Genomic DNA, 16,542 nt, shown 5'->3' on the forward strand with positions numbered 1-16,542 from the left:
TTTTTATTCCTAGTGTTTGATTACAGCAGCAGAGCAAACTAGGACAGAAATAGTGTGACATTTTAACATATGTATACAACATATAGTAATCATTGGCAAAGCCACCATTTCAAACATTTACACATTTCAAAATACCTAGTCGAGAAAATTTCGAAGGGTCCTGTTTCAGCATATAGAAAGTCCAAGTGCCTTGAGGCCACCATGCTGTGGGGCAGATCAGGGTCACATAGGACACATCTCATCAACATGCCCAGCTGACAGTATATTCAGCTAACAGTCAGACATGTGGATAATGACTTCCCCTCAAGATTCCATTCCCCAGTCATTGAGTTACCAAAGCCATCAAATCTTCCTAGCTGACACTGCACACATTGTGAAGCAGAATGACTTCCCACTGTACTCTTATCTGAATTCCTGATCCACAAAACTCATGGGAACTGTAAAATGGTTATTGGAAGTCGCTAAGCTTGGGGGTAATTTGTTTCTGAGCAATAGTAAGCAGAATGCACAGGCTACAAAATTGACTGTGCTAAATGCTCAAGGCCATCTGTGTACACTTGCAGAATATGCTCTCAGGCATTCTCTGGCTCTGCAGGAACCTGGAGATGACTCAAAGAAATTCTCCCATATAAAGATTTGACAAGGAGAATTTTTCATATTTTGAGTATCAGTTTTAGAATCAACTGTATGGTTTGCTTTGAGTTGCAACTAAGTGACAAATGGAGTCCCAGAGTGAAAATAGGTCTAAGAAAGTGGGAAGTTAGTCATTCAACACACTTTCTGCGTCTAAATACTTTGTGGATATTTTGCAATTTTATCTAGTTGGCATTAAGCTTTTTTTTTTTTTAAATTTTGACTTGACCAAACACAAAATACAAGTCTACCCAGTTATATGAGTCATGAAGTATATCAAGTCATCTTAGGTAAATATCTTTCAAAGCTAAGAACTTTTTTCTAAATAAGATGATTTTCTTGAGATAATGTTTCTAGATCTTCTCAAAAGAGCAGGGCATATATGTTGGTCCTTGAGAAACCCAAATGAAAGAAATTGGTTTATTATTGTGACAGCTGATATAATTTATATTGTTAGCAAGCAGAAGAAGTAAAAACTTCCACTTTAGTTTTAAACTAGAAGAGATCAACAACAGGAAAGAGTGAGGAAAAAAAGACCTACTCTCCACAGATCAGAATGTGCCTGCTAATGACCCCAGACACTAGAAAGTTCAAAGACAAATTCACCTGATGTTCAATACAGCTAAAATTCTACAGGCTAAGATAATAAAAAGTGTGCACCTTATTACCCACAATGTCATCCCAGACATTTAGGGTAATTTAGATATTTAGGGAAACTGTCTGAGAGTACTTTCCAAAAATATCCAAGGTTGAAGGACTTTGTGGGACAGCCGGCTCCACACTTCAGGCAATCCGTTCTCCTAACCTGATTCTGTTTTACAAAACATGAAGCCTCTGTATTGTAAATAATGTCTCTTTCTATTTGGCAACATTGGGAATTTTATCAACAATGGTATGGCAACATAATGAAATCTAATATTCTGTGTACTAATTGAAAAAAAAATTTAAATAATATGGCAAGACAAGATGAAAGGAGAGAAAGATCAGTGTTAGTCCTTGTCAGTCCAGTCAGTCAACAGCATTTTCCTTTTGTGTCACAAAACTAAGAAATAGAGCAGGAACTGTTATTATCAAATAAAAAAACTAAAGAGAAAGAAGTAACTGCCTAAGACTGTGTAATCACGAAGGGACAGGGCCAACTGTGAAGGTGAGAACTTTTCAATACTGTTTATTTTAATGAAAGTTAATAAAGATGGAGACCAAAACAGTAAAAAAAAAAAATTTGAGTGCATGAGACTTTGGTTACTATCTACCACATTCAAGGGAAAACAAACAAATCAAGTAGCTTATGAGCCACAGGCTCATTTTTTTTTCTTCTATCCACCTAACATTTGTCTATCTTAACCCAGTCATCCCCTATCTTTCTACTCAGCCTTCACATAGCCCATCCACCTTCATCACAGACACCCATTCCATTCCATACAGTAGTTAAAAGATAATGTATTTCTATGAGAGAATTATGTAAATTGCATGATGCCATTTAAATGTGAGGTATTACTATTACTTTTATACTAACTTGGACTCATATCCTGTTCCATCACCCTGCCTAGAATGGTTTGTACTGCCTTAAGAAATAGAACAGATGCAATATGCTTAGAAAAAAAATGTAAATATTGGGAAAATGCGCCTGGCATAACATTTGTATTATAACCATTTAACTGCAGGGCTTAGTTATATTGAATTTAATCACACGGTTGTGCAACTATAACCATCAACCAACTCTAGAACTTTTTAATCTTGAGAAAAAAGCCCAGAAATTCTGCACTCATTAAAAATTAACAGCTCAGGCTTATCCAAGATGGCAGTACCAACCACGCAGTTATCTGAACAGGAGCTCAGCATTGAGAGCAGGGTGACCAGCAGGCTGTACTGTGGACCCCCAAACCCCGACTTCTGTTTCTCAGGTAAGAGGAGAATCCACATGGATACCCAAAGGTTCATCTTCAGGCCATCTGGCTAACACTGGGAAAAATTCCTGGGCTCCCGTCTGTCATTGCCACTGTCCTAGGCCACCCGCCCATCCCACCATCTATGGATACCTTCCTGGTACAGACGGCAGTTCACCTCTGACCTTGCAGCCCTAAGCCACTCGCCCAAACCCGAAATCTGTGGATATCTTCCTGGGATCGGCAGCGGCAGCGGCAGCAGCAGTGGTGGTGCACATGGGGCTCCTACCCTGCAGCCTTAGGCCACCCGCCCAAACCCAAAATTCTGTTTTCTTACCTTACACCATTTTCTTCATCTGTTTGAATGTAGATTCCTGTCTGTCCATGATGGTCTCTATTTTTTTGTTCATTTCCTCTTTATGTACCTCTGTATGTGCCTCCATTTTTTTGTTCATTTTCTCTTTAGGTACCTTGAACAACTGCATAATTATAGATTTAGAATCATTTTTCTTGTATTTCAGCTGCAATAGAATATCCGTTGATTTTTGGAGGTTCTGGTGAAGCCGTGAAGCCCTAGTTTTGTTGCCTGTATTCTTGTGCTGGCCTCTAGCCATCTGGTTGTCTCTAGCCTTGCCTGATAATTCCTGGAGCCTGTACTGCAGACTGGATCCAGCTGTCTTTGGAGTCTCGAGTAGTCTCTCCCGGATTCACTGTCTCTGCTCACTGTTTGTGACCCGGGTAGCTGGGGCACAGGCTGCAAGATCTCTGAATCTAGAGGTGCTCCTGTGTCCCACAGGCTTCCTTAAGATGGTGGAGGATGGGATTTGGGTTCCAGGCCTGGCTCAGTTCCACTGGGTTTACTGGTTGTGCTGGCCCATGTTGTTTCTGACCTAGGTGGGTTAGGCTGCTGGGGAGCAACAGAAAGAGTTCTGAACCTAGAGATGCTCCAATGCCCCACAGGCCTCCTTGAGAAGGAGGACAATAGAACTTGGGTCAGGTGCCTAGGTCAGCTCCACTGGGCTCTCTGTCTGTGCTGGGCTTGCTTATTCTGACTTATGTGAGCCAGGCTGCTGGGGCACTGGCAGATAGACCTCAACAATAACAGAAATAACAAAAAGTCTACACACATATGGAAACTACACAACTCTCTACTCGATGACAACTGGGTCAAGGAGGAAATAAAGAAATTAAAGACTTCCTAGAATTTAATGAAAATGAAGGTACAACATACCCTAACTTATGGGACACAATGAAAGCAGTGCTAAGAGGAAAGTTCATAGCACTAAGTGCCTTCATAAAGAAATTCAAAACATCTCATACAAGAAACTTAAAGGCTCACCTGAAAGCCCTACAATAAAAAAAGAAGAAGAAGCAGACACACCCAAGAAGAGTAGATGTCTAAAAATAAGCAAACTCAGAGCAGAAATCAATACATTAGAAACAAAGAGAACAATTCAAAGAATCAATGAAACCAAGAGCTGGTTCTTTGAGAAAATCAACAAGATAGACAAACCCTTAGCCAAACTAACTAAAAGGCAGAGGGACACTATCCAAATCAACAAAATCAGAAATGAAAAGGGAGACACAACAACAGACACTGAGGAAATCCAGACAATCATTAAGTCCTACTTCAAAAGCCTATATGCAACAAAATTTGAAAATTTAAATGAAATGGACAATTTTCTTGATAGATTCCATTTACCAAAGTTGAATCAAGATTAGGTAAATAAATTAAATAGTCCTATATCCCCTAAGGAAATAGAAGTTGTCATCAGAATCTCCTATCCAAAAAAAGCTCAGGGCCAGCACAGAATTCTACCAGACCTTCAAAGAAGAGATAACACCAATACTCTTCAAACTATTCCACAAAATAGAAACAGAAAGCATATCACCAAACTCATTCTATGAAACCACAATCACCTTGATAACTAAACCACACGAAGACCCAACAAAGAAAGAGAATTTCAGACCAATCTCCCTTATGAACATCAACACAAAACTACTCAATAAAATACTTGCAAATCAAATCCAAGAATACATTAAAGATATCATCCAACATGACCAAGTAGGCTTCATCCAAGGCATGCAGGGGTTGTTCAACATACAAAAATCCATCAATGTAACCCACCATATAAACAAACTGAAAGAAAAAAATACATGATCATTTCCTTAGATGTCAAAAAATGCTTGACAAAATTCAATATCCATTCATATTTAAAGTTTTGGAGAGATCAGGGACACAAGACACATACTTAACCATAGTAAAAGCAATATACAACAAACCTATAGCCAAACTATATCAAACTAAATGGAAAGAAACTTAAATCAAACCCACTGAAATCAGGGACAAGACAAGGCTGCCCACTCTCTCCTTATCTCTTCAACAAAGTTCTGGAAGTCCTTGCTAGAGCAATAAGACAACTAAAGGAGATCAAGGGGATACAAATTGGAAAGGAAGAAATCAAAGTATCACTATTCACAGATGATATGATAGCATACATGAGCAACCCAAAAATTCTACCAGGGAACTCCTTCAGCTGATAAACACCTTCAGCAAAGTGGCTGGATACAAAATTAACTAAAAAAAAAAAAAATCAGAAGCCATCCTGTACACAAAAGACAACCTGGCTGAGAAAGAAATTAGGGAAACAACACCCTTCAAAAAAGCCACTAATAACATAAAGTACCTTGTTGTGACTCTAACCAAACAAGTGAAAGATCTGTATGAAAAAAGCTTCAAGTTTCTGTGGAAAGAAATTGAAGAAGATGTCAGAAGATTTAAAGGTCTCCCTTGTTCATAGATCTGTATGATTAACATAGTGAAAATGGATATCCTACCAAAAGCAATATACAGATTCAATGCAATTTGCATCAAAATACCAACATAATTTTTTACAGAACTTGAAATAAAAATTCTCAATTTCATATGGAAAAACAAACAAACAAACAAAAAAAACCCAGAATTGCTAAACAATCCTGTACAACAACAGATATTCTGGCGATATCTCCATCCCAGATCTCAAGCTATACTATTGAGCAACAATACTAAAAACGGCATGGCACTGGCATAGAAAAAGACTGATGGATCAATGGCATCAAATAGAAGACCCAGAAATAAACACACATACCCACGGAAACTTAATTTTTGACAAAGAAGCCAAAACCATACAATGGAAAAAAAAAAAGATAACATCTTCAACAAATGGTGCTGGTCTAACTGGATGTTTTCATGTAGAAGAATGCAAATAGACCCATATTTACCACCCGGCACAAAACTAAAGTCCAAGTGGATAAAAGACCTCAACATAAAACCAGACACACTAAATCTGTTAAAAGAAAAAATGGGAAAGAGCTTGGACATCATTGGGACAGGAGACAATTTCCTGAACAGAACACCAACAGCACAGGCTCTAAGATCAACAATCAATAAATGGGACCTCGTGAAACTGAAAAGCTTCTGTAAAGCAAAAGACACTGTCAGCAGAACAAAACGACAGCCTACAGACTGGGAAAAGATCTTCACCAACCCTACATCTGAGAGAGGGCTAATATCCCGAATATATAAAGAACTTAAGAAGTTAAGTTAAACACCAGCAAACCAAGTATCAAATTAAAAAATATAACATAGGATAAACCTACTAAAATCTGTACATCTAAAGAAACTAATCAAGAGAGAGGACCCTGACTAAAATGATCAATCCACATCCCGAAAGGCAAAGAGGATGGATATCAGAAGAAGAAAAAAACAGGAAACAACCTAGAAATCTGCCACAGAGGGCCTCTGAAAAGCTCTGCCCTGCAGACTATGAAAGCAGACGTTGAGACTTATGGCCAACTGTTGGGCAGAGTGCATGGAATCTTATGTAAGAAGTGGGAAATAATAAGAACTGAAGAGGATAGGAACCTCACAAAGAGAGCAACAGAACCAGAAAATTTGAACACGGATCTTCCCAGAGACTCATACTCCAACCAAGTACCAGGCATGGAAATAACCTAGAACCCCTGCACAGATGTAACCCATGGCAGTTTAGTGTCCAAGTGGGTTACATAGTAATGGGAAGAGGGACTGCCTCTGACATAATCTGATTGGCCTGCTCTTTGATCACTCCTGATGTGATCTGATGGACTAAGATCAGAAGGAAGGGAGAAGGACCTCCCTTATCAGTGGACTTGGGGAGGGGCATGCACGGAGAAGGGGGAGGAGGGAGGGAGTACTGAGAGGGGAGGAGGGAGGGGCTTATGGGGGAATACAAAGTTAATAAAGTGTAATTAATAAGATAAAATTAAATTAAAAAATAAAAATAAAATGTTAATTTAAAAAAAATGAGGTGCAGTGAATTCTCAACAGAGGAATATTGAATGGCAGAGAAACACATAAAGAAATTCTCAGAGTCCTTAGTCATTCTGGAAATGCAAACAAAAATGACCCTGAGATTCCACCTCACATCCATCAGAATGGCTAAGACCAAAAACTCAAGGACGACACGTGCTGTAGAGGTTGTAGAGAAAGAGGAACCCTCCTCCATTGCTGGTGGGAATGTAAACTTGTACAACCACTCTGGAAATCAATCTGGTGCTTTCTCAGAAAATTAGGAAGAGTGCTGCCTCAAGATCCAGCTATACCACTCCTAGGAATATATACAAAAGTTGTCCCACCATTCAATAAGGACATTTGCTCAACTATGTTCATAGCAGCTTTATTTGTAATAGGCAGAAACTGTAAACAACCTAAGTGTCCTTCAACAGAGGAATGGATACAGAAAGTGTGGTACATTTACACAATGGAATCAGCAATTTAAAAACAAGGAAATCATGAAATTTGCAGGCAAATGGATGGAATCAGAAGAGATCATGCCCAGTGAGGTAACCCAGAAGCAGAAAGACACATATATACTCACTTATAAGTGGATATTAGTCATATAGCATAGGATAAACATACTAAAATCTATAGTCTTAAAGAAGCTAAAGAACAAGGCAGACCCTAGGGAAGAGGCTGAAACCTTCTTCAGAAGGGCAAACAGGATAGACATTGGAAGTAGGAGGAGAGAAGGAACAGGACAGGAGCCTTTCACAGAGGACCTCTGAAAGACTCTATGTAGCAGGATATCAAAGGAGATACTGAGACTCATAGCCAAACTTTGGGCAGTGTCAGAAACCCTATGAAAGAAGAGAGAGGTAGAAAGACCTGGAGAGGACAGGAGCTCCACAAAGAGACCAAGAGAGCCAAAATACCTGGGCCCAGGGGGTCCTGCAGAGACTGATACTCCAACCAAGGAGTATGCATGGAGAGGACCTAGATCCCCTGCTCAGAGGAAGCTCATAGGCTGTTCAGATTCCAAGTGGGTTTTCTAGTAAGGGGTACAGGGACTGTATCTGACATGAACTCAGTAGCTGGCTCTTTAATCATCTCCCTCTGTAGGGTGCAGTCTTGCCAGGCCACAGAGGAAGATGATGCACCCAACCTTGGTGAGACCTGATAGGTTAGGATCAGATAGAAAGGGAAGAGCCCTCCCATCAGGGGACTAGGGAAAGGGCACAGGGGCAGAGGAGGAAGGGTGGGTGGAACTAGGAGAGACAAGGGAGGGGGCTACAGTGGAGATAAATAATTGAATAAATTGTGATAGATAGATAGATAGATAGATAGATAGATAGATAGATAGATAGATAGATAGATAGATAGATAAACTAACAGCTGGGCACAGTGGTGCACACCTGTAATCCCAGCACTCAGGGAGGCAGAGGCAGGCAGATCTCGGTGAATTCAAGGTCAGCCTGTTCTACAAAGCGAGTCCAGGGCAGCCAAGGCTGCATAGAGAAACCATGTTTCAAAAACAAAACAAAACAAAACAAAACAAAACAAAACCCCCCAAAACTCCCCATTATCCTGCCCTATAATCTCTGTCAACCACAATTCTATATTTTTCTCAATGAATTTGGCTACTCTAGGTACCTCTTGTGGGCAAGATCGTATAGTATTTGTCTGTGGAGCTGGGGAGCTGGCCCAGAGAAGAGTGAGGTAAAGGTGTGTCCAAATCTTGAAAATCTCATTTTGAGACCCACAGAAGTAGGACCATTCCCTCGTAGCCCTGGGACTGCATGTCCTAGAGCATGTAGCCTTATGGCCCCCAACTCTGACACCCTTTGAGGTGGTCACATAGTCTGGCAGCCAGGTTAAACTTCCTCTCTCCTTATAATATCAGTCCAGCAAGTATCTGGAACTCCTTTCTTCATGCAAATAAAGCATTCCCAGCACCTTAGCCCTGGCCAATTATGTATATTCATCTCACAGGCCTCTACCCACTCCCTAGAAGGTCAAATAGCCTTTGTTCCTCCTCTCCCCAATTAAAGGAGCTGCCTCACTGAAGCTGACTCCAAAGTAGGCTGTTTCTCGTGCGCTCACTGCTGACCTAGAGATCCTGCATTGCGCTTTCTTGCCCTGGCCAAGCTTCACTACCTCCAGTCCAGCCTGGTGTACAAAGAGCCTGGATACCCTTAGGGGGAAGCAGATATGGGGTGGTATTTGTTTTTTCATGATTGGTCTATTTCAGTGTGTATCCATGTTGCAGCAAGTGTCAGAATATCCTTCCCCTTTAAGGCAACTAAATTACTATTACATGGATACACTGCATATTATGAATATGAACAAAAGTTCATGGATATTTATGTCAATTTGAGTAATCCTTAGACTTTGAAAATCAGTGCCACTAGCAGCCCATCCAAAAATCAATGGCCTCCACCCTTTCTGATCTACTCTGTGTTGTTATCTGCATGTCACAACCTAACCTTCACCTTCTCTTTGACCTATGCCCTCCTCTCTGCCTTGGGCATGGCTTAACTCTTCCACCACCCTTTCCATCTTAGTCTTCCACATATCCCTGTTCCCTGTTAATCACCCCAACTACAGAGCCCCTTGTTTTAGACACTGAGTTCTCATTCTAGGTTTCTGGAGAACCCTGTCATTTTTCCCCCCTGGGAAACAGACTGCATTCTCTATCAACCCTCCAGATACTGGTTCCTAAGCCCACAGGCTCAGGTTACAGCTAGGCTTGGACATTTGTAAATCTGAATTCCCCTGGCATGGCTCCCTCCTGCCACCTGCTGGCTAAAGATACCAATGGTACTGTTTCCTGTTCAAAGAAAATCCCATTCTAATGCCAATGACCTCTGTGACATATTATCTATTTGTTATGGGATATGATGTTCAACTTCAACTACCTAATTTTATTTAAAATTTTCTTTACAACATCTTTCATTCTCCTGTTTTTAAAACAAAGACTTTTTTTTTTTTTAGAAAATCCATGTATAAGTCACAGAGATTGTTATCAGACTTGCCACAAAATAAAGGAAAAAAAAATCCACTCTCTACTTGTACAATTGGCAAAATGATAAGTCTCAATATATACATTAATTCTCAATAGCTTTCTAATAGCAGTCATACTATAGTTCAGATGAACAGAATAATCTTCCAAGTTTGATTTCCTTTGCTGTGATAAAGACCATGAACAAAGCAACTTGGAGAGGAAAGGGTTTGTTTATTTATAAGTACCAATCACAGCCCATTCTTAGGGGAAATCAAGGCAGGAACTCAAGAAAGGTAGGCACCTGGAGGAAGAACTGAAGCAGAGACCGTGGAGAGGTGCTGCTTACTAACATTTTCCCAAAGCTTTGCTCAGCCTGCTTTGTTATACCACCCAGGATCACACACCCATGGGTGACAATACTCACAATGGGATGATCTACATAGAAAATTCCAGGCCATTCAGGACTACATAGCGAAACCTTATTTTTAAAAATAGATTTGGGGCTTAGAGGTATTATGGTTTGGATTTGGAATGTCCCCTATACGCCATTTATTAAAGGCATGGTCAATAATATTCTGTGGTGTTCTTGAGCATGAAGAAACCTTTAAAAAATGTGGTCTGCTCAGTGGACTAGGGAAGGGACATAGTGAAAGAAGAGAGAAGGAGGGTAGTGTTAGGATTTAGAAAAAATGCCATGCACACAACCAATTTTTTTTTATGCTTAAATCTTTTTTGAAAATGAAAATACGAACTTAATGTAAGAAATTAAACTTACTTGTTTAAACTTTTTTCTCTAGGATTGATAAATTAAAGACACATTATTTGTCTTAAATAAGATAAAGTCCCAGTTAGGTAGACCATGTGATATATGTATAACACAGCATTGTTGTATTTAACTTTTGAATTATGAGGCCAAGACTGGCCTTGAATCCTGGTCCTTTTCCCTCTATATTCCAAGTACTGGGATTACAGGCATGAGCCACCATGTGTGGCCTAGCCATAGAACCTTACACTTTTTTTTCTTTATTAATTACACTTTATTCACTTTGTATCCCCCCTGTGGTTCTCTCCCTTCTCCCATCCCAATCATTCCCTTCCTCCACCCTCTGCATGCATGCCCCTCCCCAAGTCCACTGATAGGGAAGGACTTCTTTTCCTTCCTTCTGATCCTAGTCAATTATGTCTCATTAGGAGTGGCTGCGTTATCTTCTTCTGTGGCCTGGTAATGCTGCTTCCCCCTCAGGGAGAGGTAATTAAAGAGCAGGCCAATCAGTTCATGTCAGAGACAGTCCCTGTTCCTATTACAATGGAACCCACTTAGATACTGAACTGTCATGGGCTACATCTATGCAGAGGTCTTAGGTTATCTCCATGCATAGTCCTTGGTTGGAATATCAGTCTCAGGAAAGACCCCTGTGCTCAGATTTTTTTGGTTCTGTTGCTCTCCTTGTGGAGTTCCTGTCCTTGCCAGATCTTACTTTTTCCCACTTCTTTCCTAAGATTCCCTGCACTCTGCCCAAAGGTTGCCCATAAGTCTCAGCATCTACATTGATAGTCTGCAGGGCAGAGCTTTTCAGAGGTCCTCCATGTCAGGCTCCTGACTTGTTCCTTCTTTTCTCCTTCTTCTGATGTCCAGCCTCTTTGCCTTTCTGGATAGGGATTGAGCATTTTAGCAAGAGTCCTCCCTCTTGATTAGTTTCTTTAGGTGTACAGATTTTAGTAGGTTTATCCTATATTATATGTCTATATGAGTGAGGATATACTGTGTGCATCTTTCTGCTTCTGGGATAACTCACTCAGGACGATCTTTTCCAGATCCCACCTTTTCCTGCAAATTTCATGATTTCCTTGTTTTTTATTGCTGAGTAATATTCCATTGTGTAGATATACCACAATTTGTGCATCCATTTCTCCACTGAGGGGCATCTGGGCTGTTTCCAGCTCCTGGCTATTACAAATAAGGCTGCTACAAACATGGTTGAGCAAATGTCCTTTTTGTGTACTTGAGCCTTTTTTGGATATATGCCTAGGAGTGGTATAGCTGGATCTTGAGGAAGCGCTATTCCTAGTTGTCTGAGAAAGAGCCAGATTGCTTTCCAGAGTGGTTGTACAAGTTTACATTCTCACCAGCAGTGGAGGAGGGTTCCCCTTTCTCCACAACCTCTCCAGCATGTGCTGTCTCTTGAGTTTTTGATCTTAGCCATTCTGATGGGTGTAAGGTGAAATCTTAGGGTCGTTTTGATTTGCATTTCCCTGATGGCTAATAAGGTTGAGCATTTCTTTAAGTGTTTCTCTGCCATTCGATATTCCTCTGTAGAGAATTCTCTGTTTAGCTCTGTACCCCATTTTTTAATTGGATTACTTGATTTTTTGCTGTTTAACTTCTTTAGTTTTTTATATATACTGGATATTAGCCCTCTGTCAGATATAGGGTTGGTGAAGATCCTTTCCCAATCTGTAGGCTGTCGTTTTGTTCTGAGGACAGTGTCTTTTGCTTTACAGAAGCTTTTCAGTTTCATGAGGTCCCATTTATTGATTGTTGCTCTTAGAGCCTGTGCTGTTGGTGTTCTGTTCAGGAAGTTGTCTCCTGTGCCAATGAGTTCAAGGGTATTCCCCACTTTTTCTTCTAAGTGATTTAGTGTGTCTGGTTTTTTGTTGAGGTCTTTGATCCACTTGGACTTTAGTTTTGTGCAGGGTGATAAATATGGATCTATTTGCATTTTTCTACATGTAAACTTCCAGTTAGACCAGCACCATTTATTGAAGATGCTGTCTTTTTTCCATTGAATGGTTTTGGCATCTATGTCAAAAATCCATAAGTGTGTGGATTTATGTCAGGGTCTTCTCTTTGATTCCATTGATCCACCAGTCTGTTTCTATGCCAGTACCATACAGTTTTTAGTATTGTTGCTCTATAGTATAGCTTGAGATCAGGGATGGAGATACCTCCAGAAGATCTTTTATTGCAGAGGATTGTTTTAGGAATTCTGGGTTTCTTGCTATTCCATATGAAGTTGAGAATTTTTCTTTCCAGGTCTGTAAAGAATTGTGTTGGTAATTTGATGGGAATTGCATTGAATCTGTAGATTGCTTTTGGTAAGATGGCCATTTTTACTATATTAATCCTGCCAAGCCATGAGCATAGGAGATCTTTCCATCTTCTGATATCTTCTCCTAATTCTTTCTTCAGAGACTGGAAATTTTTTTCATACAAGTCTTTGACTTGCTTGGTTAGGTTCACACCAAGGTACTTTATGTCCTTTGTGGCTATTGGCACACAACCAATCTTAAATCCAATGAGGTTTATTGGATGGAGATGAAGATGGAGAGAAAGAGGGAAGGAGAGTGAGAGGAAGAGAGAGACATAGTGGGGGAGAGGGTGTCCCAACAGAGAGAGGAGAAGAGGAAGAGAGCGAGAAAGCAAGGGCAAAAAGGCAAGAGAGAGATGAAGTCGAAGGTTGGTCCTTTTATGGAGCAGCTTAACCATACCTGCGACACCTGGCAGGTGACACATGATGACATCGTAGGTTGCTCAGCAACCCAGAAGCAGGCTGCCTAAATACTAACAGGTAAGACTGGGAGAAGACTAAGGAGGGGGTTACAGGCGGGATACAAAGTGAATAAATTGTAATAAATAATACATAAATTAAAATAAAATTAAAATGTAAAAAAGAAATGTGGTCTTCTCAGAAGTCATTAGGGTGTACCTATGAAAAAGACTCCAGCCCCTTCTTGTGCTTCTCTTTTGCTTCCCAGTCACCCTCTACCATGCACTCCCATTAAAATTTACTGTGCAGCCAGGTGCTGTAGCATTAGCCTGTAATCCTATCACTTAGGGAGGCAGAGGCAGGTGGATCACTATGAGTTTGAGACTTGCCTGGCCTACAGAGTGAGTCCAGGACACCCAAGGATACACAGAGTAACTCTGTCTTGAAAAGCCAAAAACCTAATGTAAGTAAGTAAATAAATAAATGAAATTACTGTGCTCCCACAGGCCCAAAGAAAAAGACCAAAATGACCATGGACTGAACAAATGGTTCCTCCTTTTCAAGGCATTTGTTCCATGTATTTGTCCCAGCATCAGAAATGGATTAAATGAATTTATGAATGAGCAAAAACAAAACAAAACAAAAAAACAGCATCAACAACAAGCCTGGGTATTGGAAAGTAAAGGAATAAAATCTGGTGTGGGTAACTCATCTTTATATATTATTACATATTTCCTTTATCTTTCCCTTGGGGTTATCCTTTGTCTTTCTGCTTCACTTTAAATTTATTTTCTTCATTTCATGTCCCTGACAGATAGACATCTGAAGTCAATGGCATTAGAAATAGTATTTTTGAAGGTGGTTATTGTTATGACAAAATACATGACAGAAGCAACTTAATAGAGGATTTATTTTTGATTCACAATTTACGAAGGGATACAATCCATTATGGTGAAGTGAGACAGTGGGAGAATGAAGCAGCTGGTCAGAGAGATGAATGCTGGTACTAAGCTAGCTTTTTCCTTTCTTCCCTTTTAATTTAGCCTGCCATTCAGGCTAATGTGTGTTGTTCCACCCACATTCAACATCGATCTTTCTCCTCAGTTACATGTCTATGGAAACATCCTTAAAGAAACACAAAAATATATGGCTCCTAGTTGATTCCAAGTCCAGTCATCTTAGCAATGAAGAGCAACCATCACAGATGTAAAAGCTGAGGGCAATGAATGTGAAAGTTGGTGGTATAATCCAGATAATATTCTAGAAACTCAGCCTTCGTAAAGACAGTGAGATATCTTTTCTATGGGACATTATAAATCTGGGAAGAGTCTGATTATAGTCAGTGATTCCGGCTGATGACTATTATAAGGCAGCTTCATTGATCACCACGTTCTGCCAAAATTATGCCCTTGTCCGACACAGAGGTCAGAAATGGGCCTTAGTTTTAGTCAAAAGGTGTAGCTCAGTGGCATAGTCCTTGCCTAGTACATAGAAGGCCCTAGGTTCCATCACAGCACCACAAAATTCCAGCATACATTTGATACATTCAGGTGCAAAAATCAGGCATATCAATCCATGCAATGTCAGGTGATTGCCTTTGTTGTTTTGTTTTGAGACAGTGTCTCTGTATGTAGCCCTGGCTGTCTTGGACCTCACTAATCTGACCTTGAAATCACAGAAAGCCTCCCAAGTGCTGGGGTTAAAGGCATGTGCTACCAATCCAGGCCACATTTATTGTTCTTACAGAAGTCTGGTGATGAAATTGCATATATGTCAGTACTCCTAGGGAGAAACAAATGCCAGTAGACTGAATCAGTGTAAAGTATCTTGAAAAATTCCATCAAATTTTAATAAAATTAAAATATTAATTACATTCAAATCACAAAATACTTTAATCCTGTATCATTACCTTAGTAGTAATTTTTAAATTACTTTTATCCATTTATTTATTTATTTATTTATTTATTTACTTACTTACTTACTTACTTACTTACTTACTTACTTACTTACTTACTTACTTACTCACTTATTTTGTATGTGCACATGTGTCTGCCTGTGCTACCATGCATATGTGGAAATCAGAGGACAATTTGCAAGAATTAATTCTTTCCATGTCCCAGAGAGACCCTAGGAATCAAACTTGTCAGTCTTGGTAGCAAACACCTTTACTCACTGAGCCATCTCATGAGTACTTTACTAGAGATTCTGAGTCCTTACTAGGTACTCTGCTGTACCACACAGTTTCTTTAAATCCTCACAACAATCCTATGAGGCCTATAGCACATCAACATGTCCTCGATTTACATAGAAGAAAAGTGAAGCTCTGGAGAATTAATTTACCTGCGACTCACTTCAGCAATCTGATACATACAACAAAATGAAATTTGTACATATTCATCCCATTTTGCAATAAGTACAGTAACTATATGATATAACTTTGGGGCACTCACCTAGTATTAATTCCTTCTTTTTTTCTACATTATGGGGTGTATGTGTACATGCACAAGTGCACAAATGGGCAGCAGAGAACAAGTGGGAGTTGGTTCTTTCCTTTTACAATGGGGGGCCAAAGCTCTAACTCAAGTCATCAGGTATGTTTACCTGTTGTGGTAACCACAACCTTTCGTCCTATTCTCTGAAGCACCTCAAATTCTGCCTATTTATTTCTGCTTGTTTAGCCTTTATATTTTGGTTGAAGCTAATGTCAGGTCAACTTGAGAAGTCTTGAAGAGTTGAGGCTAACTGTAGAAAACTATTACTGGGAGACAATCCAATACTTAAATTAATCAACTCACCATTGCCCTAGAAACTTGTCACAAATGGCCTAAGAGGTGTCAGAATATTTGCCCTTTGGTTTGATTACAAGTTCTCTCTTCCTATCTCTTTCCTCCCTCGTCCTCTCTTTCTCCCTTTCATCTTTGACCTTTCCATTTTGTTCCTCCCTCTCTCCCTCTCCTCCTTCCTCCACCCCTCACACACACACACACACACACACACACACACACACACACACACAGTGTTGTCAAAATGAGATTGTACCTTACACCAACTATCCCAATTGTTGCTAAAATTCCTTCCTTTGGGAAAATGTGAACCATGTCTAGTCTCCCTCCTCCAACTGTCTCAATGGCAAGCCAAACCAACATATGATTCCACCAAAGTTTATTCTAGAGAACCAATGAACTTATTGGGCTTACTAACAGAGCAATGGGTGAGGAGTTATGGGCAGGAGCA

The sequence above is a fragment of the Psammomys obesus genome, unplaced genomic scaffold, assembly GCF_907164565.1.
Source record: "Psammomys obesus unplaced genomic scaffold, mPsaObe1.curated_primary_1811, whole genome shotgun sequence".
NCBI classification, from domain to species: Eukaryota; Metazoa; Chordata; class Mammalia; order Rodentia; family Muridae; genus Psammomys; species Psammomys obesus.